This window comes from Strix aluco, chromosome Z, assembly GCF_031877795.1.
Source record: "Strix aluco isolate bStrAlu1 chromosome Z, bStrAlu1.hap1, whole genome shotgun sequence".
In the NCBI taxonomy this organism is placed as follows: Eukaryota; Metazoa; Chordata; class Aves; order Strigiformes; family Strigidae; genus Strix; species Strix aluco.
In genome coordinates this window covers 8117609-8131402 of record NC_133971.1, presented here as the reverse complement: position 1 = coordinate 8131402, position 13794 = coordinate 8117609, and the positions used below count along the sequence as shown (strand labels likewise).

At 52.6% G+C, this 13794-nt stretch overlaps 1 pseudogene; it reads left to right on the top strand.

The window, feature by feature from the left end:
• Positions 1 to 2702: 2702 nt before the first annotated feature.
• On the top strand, positions 2703 to 5477 carry LOC141918729 (forkhead box protein J1-like; annotated as a pseudogene).
• Positions 5478 to 13794: the final 8317 nt, after the last annotated feature.

Here is a 13794-nt window from a genome sequence, read left to right as displayed (position 1 = left end):
TGAAAAGCCAGTCCAAATGGCAGCTGTCACCTCCCATAAATCAGCAGGCAGCAGGTTTTTGTTGCTCCCTCTCTGAGGAAGTGCTTTGCCCCAGGCTGCTGTAGGAAAGCCTTCGAGCTCTCACTGCCTTCGAGCGTGTTTTTTCAGGGCCAGGTCCTGCTCATGAGGAAGCTGACTTGTTAGAAGGGCAGAAAACTGAGGTTTGGGGTTGTTTTCTGGGTATCGGTCTGCTGAAAAGTGAAATAAAAATTTCTGCTCCCCTGGGAGTTGCCTCCTCCCTCCTCCACAGCCGGTGCCAGCACACATCACCTCCCGGCCTGTGGCCACTGGGGACAGGCCCAAGCAGAGGGGCACCTGCTTGTGTGCTGGGGAGAGGGTTTGACCCCCACAGCCTGTCTTGCCCAAATCCTCAGGGATCCTGGCAGGAAAATCCTTCCTTGTCCACACCACTTCAGGCAGTAGCCACCCTTGAGAGTGGGTCTGGCTGCTCCCCTGCCCCTTGCTCTGCAATATCCTTCCCCGCTGGGGCAGTGGGCAGGAGAAGTGCCCACTGGAGAAGGAGTTTAAACCTCCTCGAGACACCGCGAAGCCCCGTGGTGCCCCAAAGGACAGTCTTGTGCTGTGGGGTGAAAGCAAACAGGTTTCCCTGGGTTTCATGGCTGCTCTCAGCCCCCTTGGTTGGGGAGGGGGGATCCCGCACTGGTCTCTGTTCAAGCCCTTGTGCTGGCAGTGGTGGGGTCAGGGATTTCTTAGAGGGGCATGGGGCTGTAATCTTTTGAAGTAGCTAAAGGCACACTGCACTTTTTAATTTGGGGGTCTACCAGGTCCCCTTCCCCCCTCAGCTTTGTCCTAATTGTTGTGGGCTGCTCAGGGTCAGCAGTGGGGTGTGGGGGCACAGGTAGGAGGAAACGACTGGGGTTGTGCCTGTGCCAACCCCAGGGTCGGGGGGCTGGACCCAGGTTTTGGGTTTACCAGGGCCGGATTTGGGCCCCGGCTGTGGGGTCCCTGCAGCACCACTGGGTCCCACAGCCCTGCCCATCCAACTCCTTCAGGGGCTCCCCCACCCCAGGGACCGGTCCCCAGATGGCCAAGTCTCAGCCAGATTGGCAGGCGCCCTCCAGCTCCCCATGGCAACGCCAGGACCAATGGCAGGGCCGGAAGCTGGTTACAGGAAGGAGCATCGCCATGGCAACGCAGGAAGCCTTTTGGAGCCACTACTTAACGGCAGCTGCTGAGTGGCCAGGAAATCACAGCGTCTTGGCGGCAGGGCCCAGCATCCTGACCAGAGTGGGGACAGCACCCCCCACCTCCTGCCAGCCCCTCCACGTGGGATTTGCGGCTTTTGGGGGGTGGGGGGGGGGGGAGGGGGGCTTTTTTTTGTTTCCCCACATGTTTTTTTCCAGAAGCTTCCTGCTCTCTCGTGAACTTTGGAAGTTGGAGGCTGTCGCTGGGATGGAGTAAGGGCTGACAGCAGTGGCCGAAAGCAGCGGGGAGCGGTGGGCTGGCTGGGGAGGGCAGTGGGACAGCGGGACAGCTCTTCTGGAGGCTCAGCCGGGCTGCTCGGACGATGCCAGCTGTCAGGGGCTGTAGATCTGTGAGGGGGGCAGGGGGAGCATTTACTGTTCTCTTAACTCTTAACTCTTTTAACTCTTTGAATTGCTCCCCCCTCCCCTGCCCACTTCCGCGAGCATTTCTGGGATCTCCCTTATTGAGGGCACAGGAGTTTGCGGGGGGTTGGGGGGTGACACTGGGGACAAAGCTGCCGCTGTCCTGAGCTTTAATTTGAAGGAGAAAAGTCCGTTTGGTGGGAGCGGGGCAGGTGGTTCCACACTCCCCCCCCACCGCGGTGGTCGTGCCCAGCATTACTCCAGCCGCAGAACCCCCGCCAAGGCCGCCAAGGCACACCTGGTGCACGGCTCCTCACCCCCAGTTGGGCTCTCTCCTCACCCTGAGAACCAGGATTTCATGTTTCCAACCCAGCAGAAAAGCCAGAAGCCACATCCCCAGCCCGGGACTAAGTGAAGTCTGAATCTGCCAGCTCGCTCTGAGCAAGGGTGTGCTTGGGGTGGGCCCGCGCCCCTCTGGGCCGGGTTGTTTTGGGGTGACCGGGTGAAGAAAGGGGCAGAAAGAGCAGGAAACCGGGGGAAGTCGGTAGCGGAAGGGGAACTTGAAGGTACTTGGTCAAGGTGTCAGATGCTGAGATTTTGTCCTTCTAGGGGTGGGGAGGGGAAACATCCTCCCTTGTGGGGTGGCAGGGCTAGATTTGGACTGGTTGGGGCGGGGGGGGTGGGGTGTGATATTGCTGTTTGCTTTTAAGTTTTGCTTTGGCTGAAGGCTTTGCTGGGCAACACCAGCCAAGTGGGGTGTGGGTGACACCAGGGCACGGTGAGTTGAGGGCATTTCCCCAAGGTTCGGGGCCACTAAAGCACCCCCAAGGGAGGCGTTTCAGCTCCAGAGCACAGGAACCTGGGGATGGAACTGAGCCAGTGGCAGCGGAAGCAGCTGTGCCCAGCCCTGCCCAGATGCCAGAGAGCAGCTGCACCTCAGGGAGCCTCCAGCCTCTCCCTGCTTTTCTTGCAGGATCTGCCCTGTCCCTTCCCTCCCCTTCCTGTGCATCCTGCGAACGCAAGAGCTGCTGAGACATGGCTGAGGGGTGGCCGAGCTACCAGTGGGCAGGAAAGAACAAAAGGCAGGCGGGTGGCATGGGGGACTTAGATGACCTGGAAGACAGCCTGACTGTGAGAATATGGCTGCGGGACTTCTTAATCAAGAACACCAGCATGGGCAAGTCCTTCTGCTGCCGCAGTGGCCTGGGTCCTCTTGACAGTCACAGGATCCCCAGCTTTGCCACCCCATGCTTGTCCTTGGCTGCTGACCCAGCGTGCATGGGCACGGCCCACATTCCCTGAAAGCCCGCACATCTCCTCCTCCACCTCACGGACAGCACACTACGCCATGGCCATGCACCCTCAGCTCGCAGACGATATCAACCACAAGACCAACCCACATGTCAAGCCGCCCTACTCCTATGCCACCCTCACATGCATGGCAATGGAAGCCAGCGATAAGCCCCAAATTATCCTCTCTGCCATCGACGAGTGGATTACTGACAACTTCTGCTAACTTCAGACATGCTGATCCCAGCTGGCAGGTAGGAGATGTGGAGACCTCTTGTTTGTTCTCTCTCCCCACAGGGCTGGGGAGGGCTTTCCACAGCCTCCAGTGGGCAAGGCTAGCTCCCGTGGGGATACTGGATCCCACTAGGAGCAGGGTGGCACTGGCAGCTGGTGGGGAAGGGCTGCAACGGGAAAGAGCTTGTCTGTGCAGAAATGCCCCGGCCACGAGGGTGGCAGAGGGAAGGAGCCATGATGGGGGAGAGCCCAGGGCCATTTTGGGAGCAGGAGGTACCCACTGGGCTGCTAATCCCTGTGGCTCCTCTTGGCTGTGGGGCAAAGGCAACTCTGTCCCCAGCTCCACCTTCCTGGAAGTCTCATGGGGTCCTGAGTCCCTTGGGGCTGAGAACACATGAAATCACCGGGTCGAGCATCTCTGGGGGCTGAGGACCAGGTGTAGAAGAGGGATGGATAAGGTCCCCAGAGACATGCCACTTGTTGGACAAAGCCCTCGCTGGGCAGGTTCAGAGCAGAAGTGCTGCTGCTTTTGAAGAAGGACAGAGGGCAGGTCTGTCGCCTTGGATAGTCAAAGAAGGCTCCATCACTGTGGTGAGCTGGGGAGGCCTCAGAGGGGAGCCCGAGAGAAGTCCCTAAGGGCTGCTGTCCCCAGCTAGCACGAGTGTGTCCCCAGGGGGTAGGGGACAACCCCCCTGGCTCACCACTTTGGGGGCTTTTCCCAGCCACCTTGGCTTTCTGCCCTCCTCCATCATGCAAGGGGACCTCTGGCACGTGACACTCTCTAGGATGTGGCAGGGCAGGAGGGACCTGGGTGGCTCATCCCTCCGCTCAGGCTATTCCCAGCCCAAATCTGCAGTGTGCCGCTGATCCCGGCGGCCGGGGCTCACCCAGGCAGGGCTGGGCAAAAACACTGCAACCCCCTGCCCAGGTGTTGCCCACCTTCTGCCCAGGCAGCTGGGTCTCTGGTGCCTCTCAAAGCCCATCACAGGGAAGGGAACCCTGCGGTTCCTCTCCAGGGCCACCTGGGTCCCCCAGCCTCCCCTGTGCTGGGGGGACTTAGGGGAGCGAGGAGGGAGGAGGAGCTGTGTGCCAGCGTGTTGACTTTCTCCTGCTAACTCCCGGCTGGAGAATCACCATGTGTTTAATTAAAGGGCTGTATTCAAAAAAGAAAGAAGGTTTTCAATCCCTCTCTGCAGAGATGCAGGGGGGTCACAGGATTCTTGCAGGCAGGAACGTTAAATATGTTCTCTGACTGGGTCATAATGGAGGACAGCCAGGGCTGGATGAGGTTTGGCATGGGGAGGGGAGATGGGGAGCAGAGAATTCAGCTTGCAAGTCTCTGGCCCTTGTAAAACTTTGTTAAACTGTAAATCGGGGGTTACCACAGCCTGGACTGTTTGCAGGGTTATCTGTGTTCCTGCTGCTGATGCCATCTCCCGTGGTGCTGCCATGTGTTGCCACTTGTAATGGGATCATGGCCACAGCAGTGTAAAGACCCTCCTCTTCTTCCTTAGCCACGAAGGAGGACCTGCCCTCCTCCAGCTTAGCTCCATGCCTGGAGCAAGTTTGGCTGGGTCCTGCCAGTGCTCAGCATGATCCAAGGCGCCATGGGCACAAGTTACAGGCAAGGACCATTGCCCAAAATTTCCTCTTGCTTGGCAAGTCCTAGCTTGACCCCTTTGGCTCCTGCCACCTCTGGCTGGATTAGACAAGAGGCAAGAAAACTCTGCCAGTGACTCGGGACAGGGGCGTTTCTGCTGGGCGTATAGCCCGGGATAGCTTGATGTTGATGTTTCTGCTTTCTTTTTCCCAGAGATCCTTGCTGAAAATGGGCTTTTCCAACAGCCTCTCCACACAGGTAGTTGTTGCAGCAGCAGACAAGCATTCAGCCTTGGTTTTTTTCTCTTTTGGGTCCAGAATTCCATCCGGAACAACCTCTCCTTGAACAAGTGCTTCCCCAAGGTGCCTTGGGAGAAGAGCAAGCCAGGGAAAGGTGGGTTTTGGAAGCTTGACCCCCCGTACACCAACCGGCTCAAGAATGGTGCCTCCAAAAAGCAGAGAATGACCTCAGTGGAGATCCACCCGACCTTCACCAAAAGAGCCCAGCAAGAAGCAGAGTGTGTCACCAGCCCAGCTGCTTCGGCTTCCACTTCCAGGAACATCCTCAACGTCAACGTGGAGTCGCAGCAGCTGCTGGAAGAGTTTGAACAAGTCACCAGCAGGGCACAAGCGCAAGCAGCCCTCACTCAAGCCAATGGCTTGTGCCCCATCTGTCGTGATGCCCCACGTGATGTCGCTTATGTGATGCCATGTTGCCAGCAGTTCTGCCTGGGCTGCATCCTGTGAGGGTTAGATCTGAAGGGAGAGTGCCCAGTCTGCAGAGGACCAGTAGAGATTGTCCAGTTTCCCGTGCGAGGAGAAAATGACTATATAGAGTGTTTCACCATGCACCCTGAAGAGTTGCAAGACGCCAGAGGCCAGGCAGGCACAGCTCCCAGTCACCCGGCCAAAAACAGCCCCCATCACCCCATGGCATCCCCTGAACCTTCTCCACAGGGGACACTGTCCCCAGATGAGCAGGGCACTGCAGGGCCAGAGGCAGAGGCAGTGAGTGGCATCCTGCCTGAGGTCTGGGCAGCAGAACTTTTCCAAACAGAAGATTATCTCCTCCATCCCTTGCGGCCCTGGCTGCGCCTGGAGCTGCAGGCAACATGTCGGCCCCGGTGGTGGCAGGCACGTCATACAGAGGCTGACATCTTGCACACCCTGTGCGTCAGTGGCCCGGTTGCAGAGGCCGTGGTTCAGGTGCTGCAGCCTGGCCTTGGGGAATGTGCAGCACTTCTGGTGCACGGCATCATCAAGATCATTGTGGACTGTTGCAGCCAGGAGGCCCAGGGGCTGCTGCGCTCCCGTGTTGTGCTGGGGGATGCCGACAGCTCTGCGGCTGGCTCCAGCTCCACCAGCCCCAGCTCCAGCACCTCTCTGGTGGTGCACGGCTCGAGGGGCAACAAATCCTCAGCCACAGCCTGCCATGTCCCAGCGTCTTGATGCAGCAACTGCGAGACTGCCACACATCCAGGGATGATATGGGGTGTTCTTCCTGTGAAGATGTGCATTGCAGCTCCTACATCCTTCTCCCTGTCATAATAAATCACTCATAAATGAACCCTCAGAATCTGAAATTCATGCCTAATTTTTACTCTCACTTTTCTCTGCTACCCATGGAAGTAGAATGGGCTTTCCTTCACCAGAGTGTTAAGGATAGAACCACTCATTTAAAGTCAAACCATGAGGTCTGAGTTAACGGATTTATGGCTGCAGGCAAAGAACTAGGTTGCAGACTGGTCCCTTGCTGAACATCAGAAATTGCTGCACACGGCATGTGCAGTGCAGGAAGCCAGTACAAGTTTCAGAGAGCGCTGTGAGGAATGGCTGGATTTCACAATTGGTGAAGGGGAGTTGCCCGAGAAATGGCCAAAATGCACACAGAAAGTGGAGGGGAGCGCTACAGACACGCTGGGAAGTGGAGTCGCGCAAGGAGAAGAGCACCAGCGCAACCATGGAACATCATTGCAGTATGACACTGCCTAAATAATGCTGTCCAAAGTACCAAACCTGGGACCAGATGCAGCCAAGTTGGGACCAATGGGGAAAAAAGTAATTAGGGCTGAGTTGTTTATTTTGGTAGGAAGCTGGACTGGAGCAGTACAGGGGCATCTGAGGGGGCTGAAGACACAGACAAGGCCTTGGTGACTGGCATGAAACACTGACGGTGAGCAGAAGACACTGGTGAGGAGAGGGAGTGGGAAGTGGGGTTGTGGTAGCCCCAGAGGTGTGTGCGGAGGCGTGAGTGATGCGGGGGCAGATGTCCCATTGTGACATCACTGCGCGGTGGGCTGTGATGTCAGCAAGCGATGGGACTGTGACGTCACGTCCCTCACTGCTTATATTCGGGCGCCGGCAGAGCCCGGCCCAGTCTGGCTCGTGCCTGGACTCCTGCCGAGCGTGCCTGCGAGGTCTGGAGGGTCGAGCGAGGCTGCTCCCGGTGCTGGGTGGTGCTTTGGGGGCTGCCGTCGACAGCTCGGTGCCTTCCCCGGAGCCATCCCCTGGGTTTCCCCGGCCCTGCCTGGATCAGGCAGCTGGTCACAGCCAGGCGCGCTTGTGGCAGCGGAGGTGAGCTGTGCGGGGAAGCATCACCTCAGGGTGGCCGTGGGGTGAGCGAAGGGGCTCAGGGAGCTAGAGGGGGCTGGGCATTTCTTCCTCGCCGGGACAGCAAGTGACCGGGGCCTTTCTCAACTTTGCAGCACGTGACGCCCTTTGGAGGCTCCAGCGCCAGCAAGTGGGAGCAGCTGCTCATCCTCAGCTCTCCCCAACCTGCTGCAGCACATGAACATGGCAAAGGAGACAGAGCAGATCTGCCCCATCTGCGGTGATGCCCCATATGATGTTGCTTATGCGATGCCATGTCGCCACCAGTTCTGCCTGTTCTGCATCGTGCGATGGTTAGATCTGAATGAAGAGTGCCCAGAATGCAGAGGACTAGTAATGCTTGTCCAGGTTCCTGTACAAGGAGAAAATTACTCTATAGGGTGTTTCATCATGCACCCAGAAGAGTCGCCAAACGCCAGCAGCCAGGCAGGCACAACTCCCAGCCACCCGGCCGAAAACAGCCCCCATGACCCTCAGGTGTCCCTTCCACCATCTCCACAGGGGACACTGTCCCCAGATGAGCAGGACAGTGCAGGGCCAGAGGCAGAGGCAGTGGGTGGCATCCTGCCTGAGGTCTGGGCAGAACTTTTCCAAACAGAAGGTCATCTCGTCAATCCCTTGCTGCCCTGGCTGCGTCAGGAGCTGCGGTCAATATGTGGGCCCCGCTGGTGGCAGGCATGTCATGCAGAGGCCAGCATCATGCTCACCCTGTGTGTCAGCGGCCCGGTTGTGGAGGCCTTGGTCCAGGTGCTGCAGCCTGACCTTGGGGAACATGCAGCACCTCTGGTCCACGGCATCATCAATATCATTGTGGACCAGTGCAGCCAGGATGCCTGGAGGCTGCTGCTTTCCTATGTGGTGCAGGAGGAGGATAACAGGTCTGCGGCTGGTTCCAGCTCCACCAGCTCCAGCTCCACCAGTTCCAGCCCCACCAGCTCCAGCCCCAACAGCCCCACCAGCTCCCAGAGTGGGACTCCCACCCCCCACCGGCCCTCCTCCACCAGCCCTGAAAGCTCCGACGGGGAGGAGGAAGCCAGCAGCTCGGCAGCCGCCTTCCATGGGGGTCCTGGCCACCCCCGATCTGTGCCCATCCCAGAGGAGCAGGAGCAGCCCCAGGAGGAGCCGGGGCAGGCGGCGGTGGCAGGCCCCTCTGCCCGGGGCTGCAGGCGCAGCCACTCTGATCCCAGCTGCGGCAGGAACTGCTCAACTGGGGGGTCCCGGCGCCCCCCGAAGAGGAGGGCTTCCAGCCTCCAAGACTCTCCACAGCCCTGCAAGAGGCCGCCACGCGGGCAGCACTAACAGGGCTGCAGCAAGTCTTTATTGAATCAATAAATAAATTGCTATTTCTCTGACCCCGTCTCTGGGTGTTGCTTTCTCCCCCCTCTCCTGCCGCCTTTCCCTCTCCCCCGTGTCCCACCGTGGTGACCTCCGCCTGCTGGGGGACACGGCCATGGGTCCCCAGAGCCCCAGGACCATCTGCTCGGTGCCTCCTCCCACAAAAAATCCTGCTGCAGCCACCCACCCACCACGCAGCAGATGCCGAGGGCAGAGCGGGCAGGAAGGGAAGGTGGTTTTGCCGCATGTCCGATGGGGACCCGACTGGGCAATCCAAGGGTCGGGGCGAACTGTAACCTTGCCCCCTCCAGCACTTGTCTCTGCACCCCACAGAGGGTGACACAGCAGGAACCTCTCCAAGGTGGGGAGATGTTTGTCCCGCGGGAGGTGTCTGTTCCTGTGCCGGGGTGTTCGCGTGTGTCTGCGCAGGGCTCAGTTTCGGGCGTCTCTGGAGGCAGTGAAGAAGCCCGCTGTGGAAGGGAGTGACCTGCCAAGGAACGGGCTGAATAACCCCCCGAGCTCCCCCGTTTCTCACGCTGCTCATGCTCAACAGCTGCTGACAGCAGCAGTGCTGCAGCACTCGCATCTGACCTGCTAGCTGCTGGAGGAGCGAGTGTCACAGCCCTTTTCCCTGCACACATGGCCTGCGGATTTGTGACACTGTCATCGTGCAGAACTTTCTCAAGAGAGCGCAGAGAGCTCTGACCTTTCTGCTGCTGGTTTCAGCAGCTGGCACATTCCATGGCAGTAGGAATCAGGGCAGCGGGCTCCTCGGTAGATGCCCGATTGTTTCTCTCCCAGAAGACAGCGTTTGCAACACTGCTCAGTACCTCAGACTCCTGCCTCCTCTGGCTGTGCCTTGGCATTCAGAGGAGCCCAGCTACTTCCACAGGAGCTGTGAGAACACACACAGACACACATATGCAGAATAGGGCTGTTAACAGATCTCATCCCAGTGTTGTCTGAAAAGCAGATTCATCACCCAGTGTGCAATAGGTCAATAATCATACACTCAGGAGGGACATTGCTTGCTTATTTTAGGGTTGAGCAAGCCTTGGTGCTCGGTGGTTTCCTGCAAATCAAGAACACCAATGGGACTTTTCACACTATATTTATACACACAACTTGCAGAGTTAGTAATTTTTACATGTACATCCTCTGTGCGATGATTGCTTAGTAACTCACATAGAATTATAACACTGCTGACACAACACTTCTCCTACTACGGATGCTCAGGGGAAGGGTCTTCACCTGAGCAAGAGTCTTCTTGACCTGTAGGCGTGATTTTTGTTATTAGGAAGGTAGTTGAGATAAGGATACATGGACCTTGAGTTTGCTTGCCAAGTCGGCAATGCACCCTCTTCAAGGTCTAATGGCTCTGGGATGTCATTGCTCAAATGCAGCTATCGACTTGTTCTTCCGATTAGGGATGGCTTCAGCTTTAAGACAGACAAAGAACATCTTTCTTGACCTAAGCGTAATATTGGTGCATTGTTCTAAAAGTTTAACCTTCAACAAACAGACGGAAGGACAAAAGAAGATTGTTAAGTTCATGAGTTAACAAAGTGATTCAGGGGAGAAAAAAAAACATAAAGCAAAAAGCCAAACAAAACCCCAAATCCTAACTGGCAATAGTGAAAAGAAAAAGATGGTCCAGTATTTCAGAGGCTATTCCTTGGCTTCTAGGTTCAATGTGAAAACCCCCACACCCTAGTTACTAGATGAACATTTATTTATTTTTTAAACACTACATTTTTAATTAAAACAACTCCTGCAGAACCTTACGAGATTCTGCTTTTGCCCAGCTACCGAAATGCACACAAAATCCTTCTCTTTTAGCAAACAGCACTTAACAAATTGTGGATACAATGAAAACATGAATAATTTCTAACAGTTTCTCAAAACTAAAGCAGCAAAGACTGTCTCTATGTTTCCCCTGTTGCATGTAATACCAAAAGACCAGTGAAAAAGAATACATTTACTTGAAGTATATTCCATTTTTGGAACTACCTGTTCTTTAATTTAGAACTGATAAATATTCGCCATCAGGAAAAACAGTAAAACTGCAGTTTCAAAGTGGTTAAAATTGCTATCCAAAAGTTACAGTACAGTGTAGAGAAAAAGAAAAGTATGGAATGGCAAGAATATTTAAAAATCAAGGTTATCGGGCTTTTGAATTGAATTACATTCCTTAGGCATGATTTTTAAAGGGGAAAGGAGAAATTTTTAGGAAAAAATCTCAATCTGAAATCAGATACCGCAGTTAACAGTTTTCTTCCCATCCTGTTAATTTTTAAACCCATGTTTGGTTCAAAAACTCAACTGTAAAATCCATTATTTGCCCTATGGTGTCTGGAACCTACTCCAGCAGTACTGTAGAAAACTGGGAAACAATCATGCTGCCAGACACAAGATAAATGTACTTCTTCTTAAGTTTCAGTATCCTTAAAACACACCGAAGTGTGACTTCTCATTCTTAGCCAGAGAGTACTATGCAAAAGGCTATGCAACCATAACAATATTAGAGGTCTGATTAAGCATCCTAATTGTTGTTAAATAGAGTTTACATTTTTCAATCTGCTCAGCTCTGTCCCAGCCAAAACCAGGACACATGTTCTTTATGGAATCACTCCCTCTCCTGTCATTTCTAGTTTAAGGCTCTCCTCTACCCAGTTGGCCAGACTGTTGGCAAAGAGACTCCACAGTAGGGAAAACATCATGAATAGTACATTTGACTTATTTTTACTCAAAGCCATCTTAAGCTTCTGCATTCAGAGATCATCTTGTGCCATGTATTTACATTCATACCTTTTCACCTTTAGCTGCCCCAGAGCCTCATATAAGTTGCTAAAACTTCAATAACACACTTGGAGCTAAAATTATTTGCTACAGGAGTTTAGTCTCCAAAATTCTCACAAAGGCAGTTAATAGGAAATTTGGAAGCAGAACAAATCTTTAAGATGAAATGACATATACGTGAAACTTGCAGATGTTGAAGATTTTAGGCAAGTGTGCCCAGATCCTTGTGACAATATGTGGAAACAACAGCAACTACACCACAGTAATATTCCTATTTAGAAAAAAGGAAGTGCAGAAAATAAAGGCTGAAAATACATGGGCACGTGTTTGGCAACATCCTCCCCATTCATCGATGCATTTGGAGATATGTTTCCTGGCCAAAATTATAATGAAGAGAAGGTAGAGAAGTAACAGCAACTGAAGAGTTGTCTGAGTTAAAGAATAATGCACATCTGAGGTCTTAATTTTCCATAGTCAGTGAGTCCAGAACATCTCTGGACTTTTCTTTCATTGCCATCAATAAAACCAGAACATTTTAGGGAAAGAACCTTACAGTGAGCTTCTCTTATAAAAGTATCCATGATTATCTGGAAATACAAATTGAGAAAGCAAAGTATACTAAACATTCTGTTAGGTTTAAACAAACAGGGAGATGATTCAATTTCTTCTGAAAAACAAAGATTGCTGTCCTATAATCATGTCCCGCATTCAGAAAGGAGATATGCATCTTCACCATGTGGTCACATTGCACCTCAATTCCTTTGTAAGGTTCTTACAAAATGCAGCATTTTTCTCAAAGAAATGTGAAAGGCGGGATTGAGGAAATAGAAGTTACTGTTTCTGGATTTCTTTCCCACTTCTCTCACAAAGCTTGTAAAATTTACTTTCATCTATTAGAATACCCTAGATTGTTTAACTGCATTCTGAAAAAAGTATTTCAGCTGAATCCTTATTGTGAGATGTCTGTGCTTTAAGTTTGTTGCATGAACATGTAGTCTAACAGGTTGGTAGCAGCTAGCAACTTAAAACGACAGCAAAAAGGGGGACCTAGCTGCAGCTTTGTAACAGGCATCACCCAAGGAACAAGCTGCATCATCACATATACCACCTTGGCTAGGAGCTGGGCACATGCCATGCCAACTCTTTATTGCATGACAGTTCTCCTAGGCTGCCACATCACCTGGCTAGCTGCAAGGGCTGGGAGGACCCTGGTAACATCCTCCACAGTTGTGGTTATGTTCTTTTGTCTCTTCGTGAATCGTAATATACACAACAATGGAGAGTGATCTCCTATTTGCGTGGGGGAAATATATTCCAGCAAATATATTTTCAAAAAGAAATGCAAACTTTGCCTCAAAACACATTTACACAAAGACAAAGTGTCATTGTGCTCTTTCTGAAAAGACAGATGAAGTTTCCAATTAATAAGCTATCAGTTCAAGGGAAAGTTAAAGTCTATTTTAAATTTTAGCCTGTGAATCTTTTTTTCAGGTGGAAGAGGTGGTATGCATCAACCAAAAATGTGCTTTCAGTTCACCTAAAAAACTAGTCATCGGGAGGGAAAAAAGAAATCTCCATGGATTTTCTTTGTTATTCCTTGATATAATAACAGAATTAGAGTCATCTCATGCCTGTGATTTCCTAATCAAGTAATGCAGGAAATAATTACTCTACAAATACAAACTCTGAGTTTCCAGTTTCTTTGCTGGTAATTCCCTGACAGGGAATAATAATGCATTTATTATTAAATAATGCATTTACCAATAGCCCAAGATCAGGCAATATGGTAGTATCAGATTGTTCTACTTTGCCAGGATGACAGCCTTTTTAACCAGGTCATAATTCAGCACTATGTCTCCATCTTTTGAGATTTTCCTGTTTAATTCATTTGTTATACCTATTAAACATAGTTTGAATATTGTTCTACATTGACTGTCTCAGAATCACAGAATCATCTAGGTTGGAAAAGACATCGAAGATCATCCAGTCCAACCATTAACCTAATACTGACCGTTCTCAATTCCACCAGATCCCTCAGCGCTATGTCAACCCGACTCTTAAACACCTCCAGGGATGGGGACTCCACCACTGCCCTGGGCAGCCCATTCCAACGCCCAACAACCCCTTCTGGAAAGAAATGCCTCCTAATATCTACTCTAAACCTTCTCTGGCTCAACTTGAGGCCATTCCCTCTTGTCCTATCACTTGTTACTTGGTTAAAGAGACTCATCCCCAGCTCTCTGCAACCTCCTTTCAGGTAGTTGTAGAGGGCAATGAGGTCTCCCCTCAGCCTCCTCTTCTCCAGACTAAACAGCCCCAG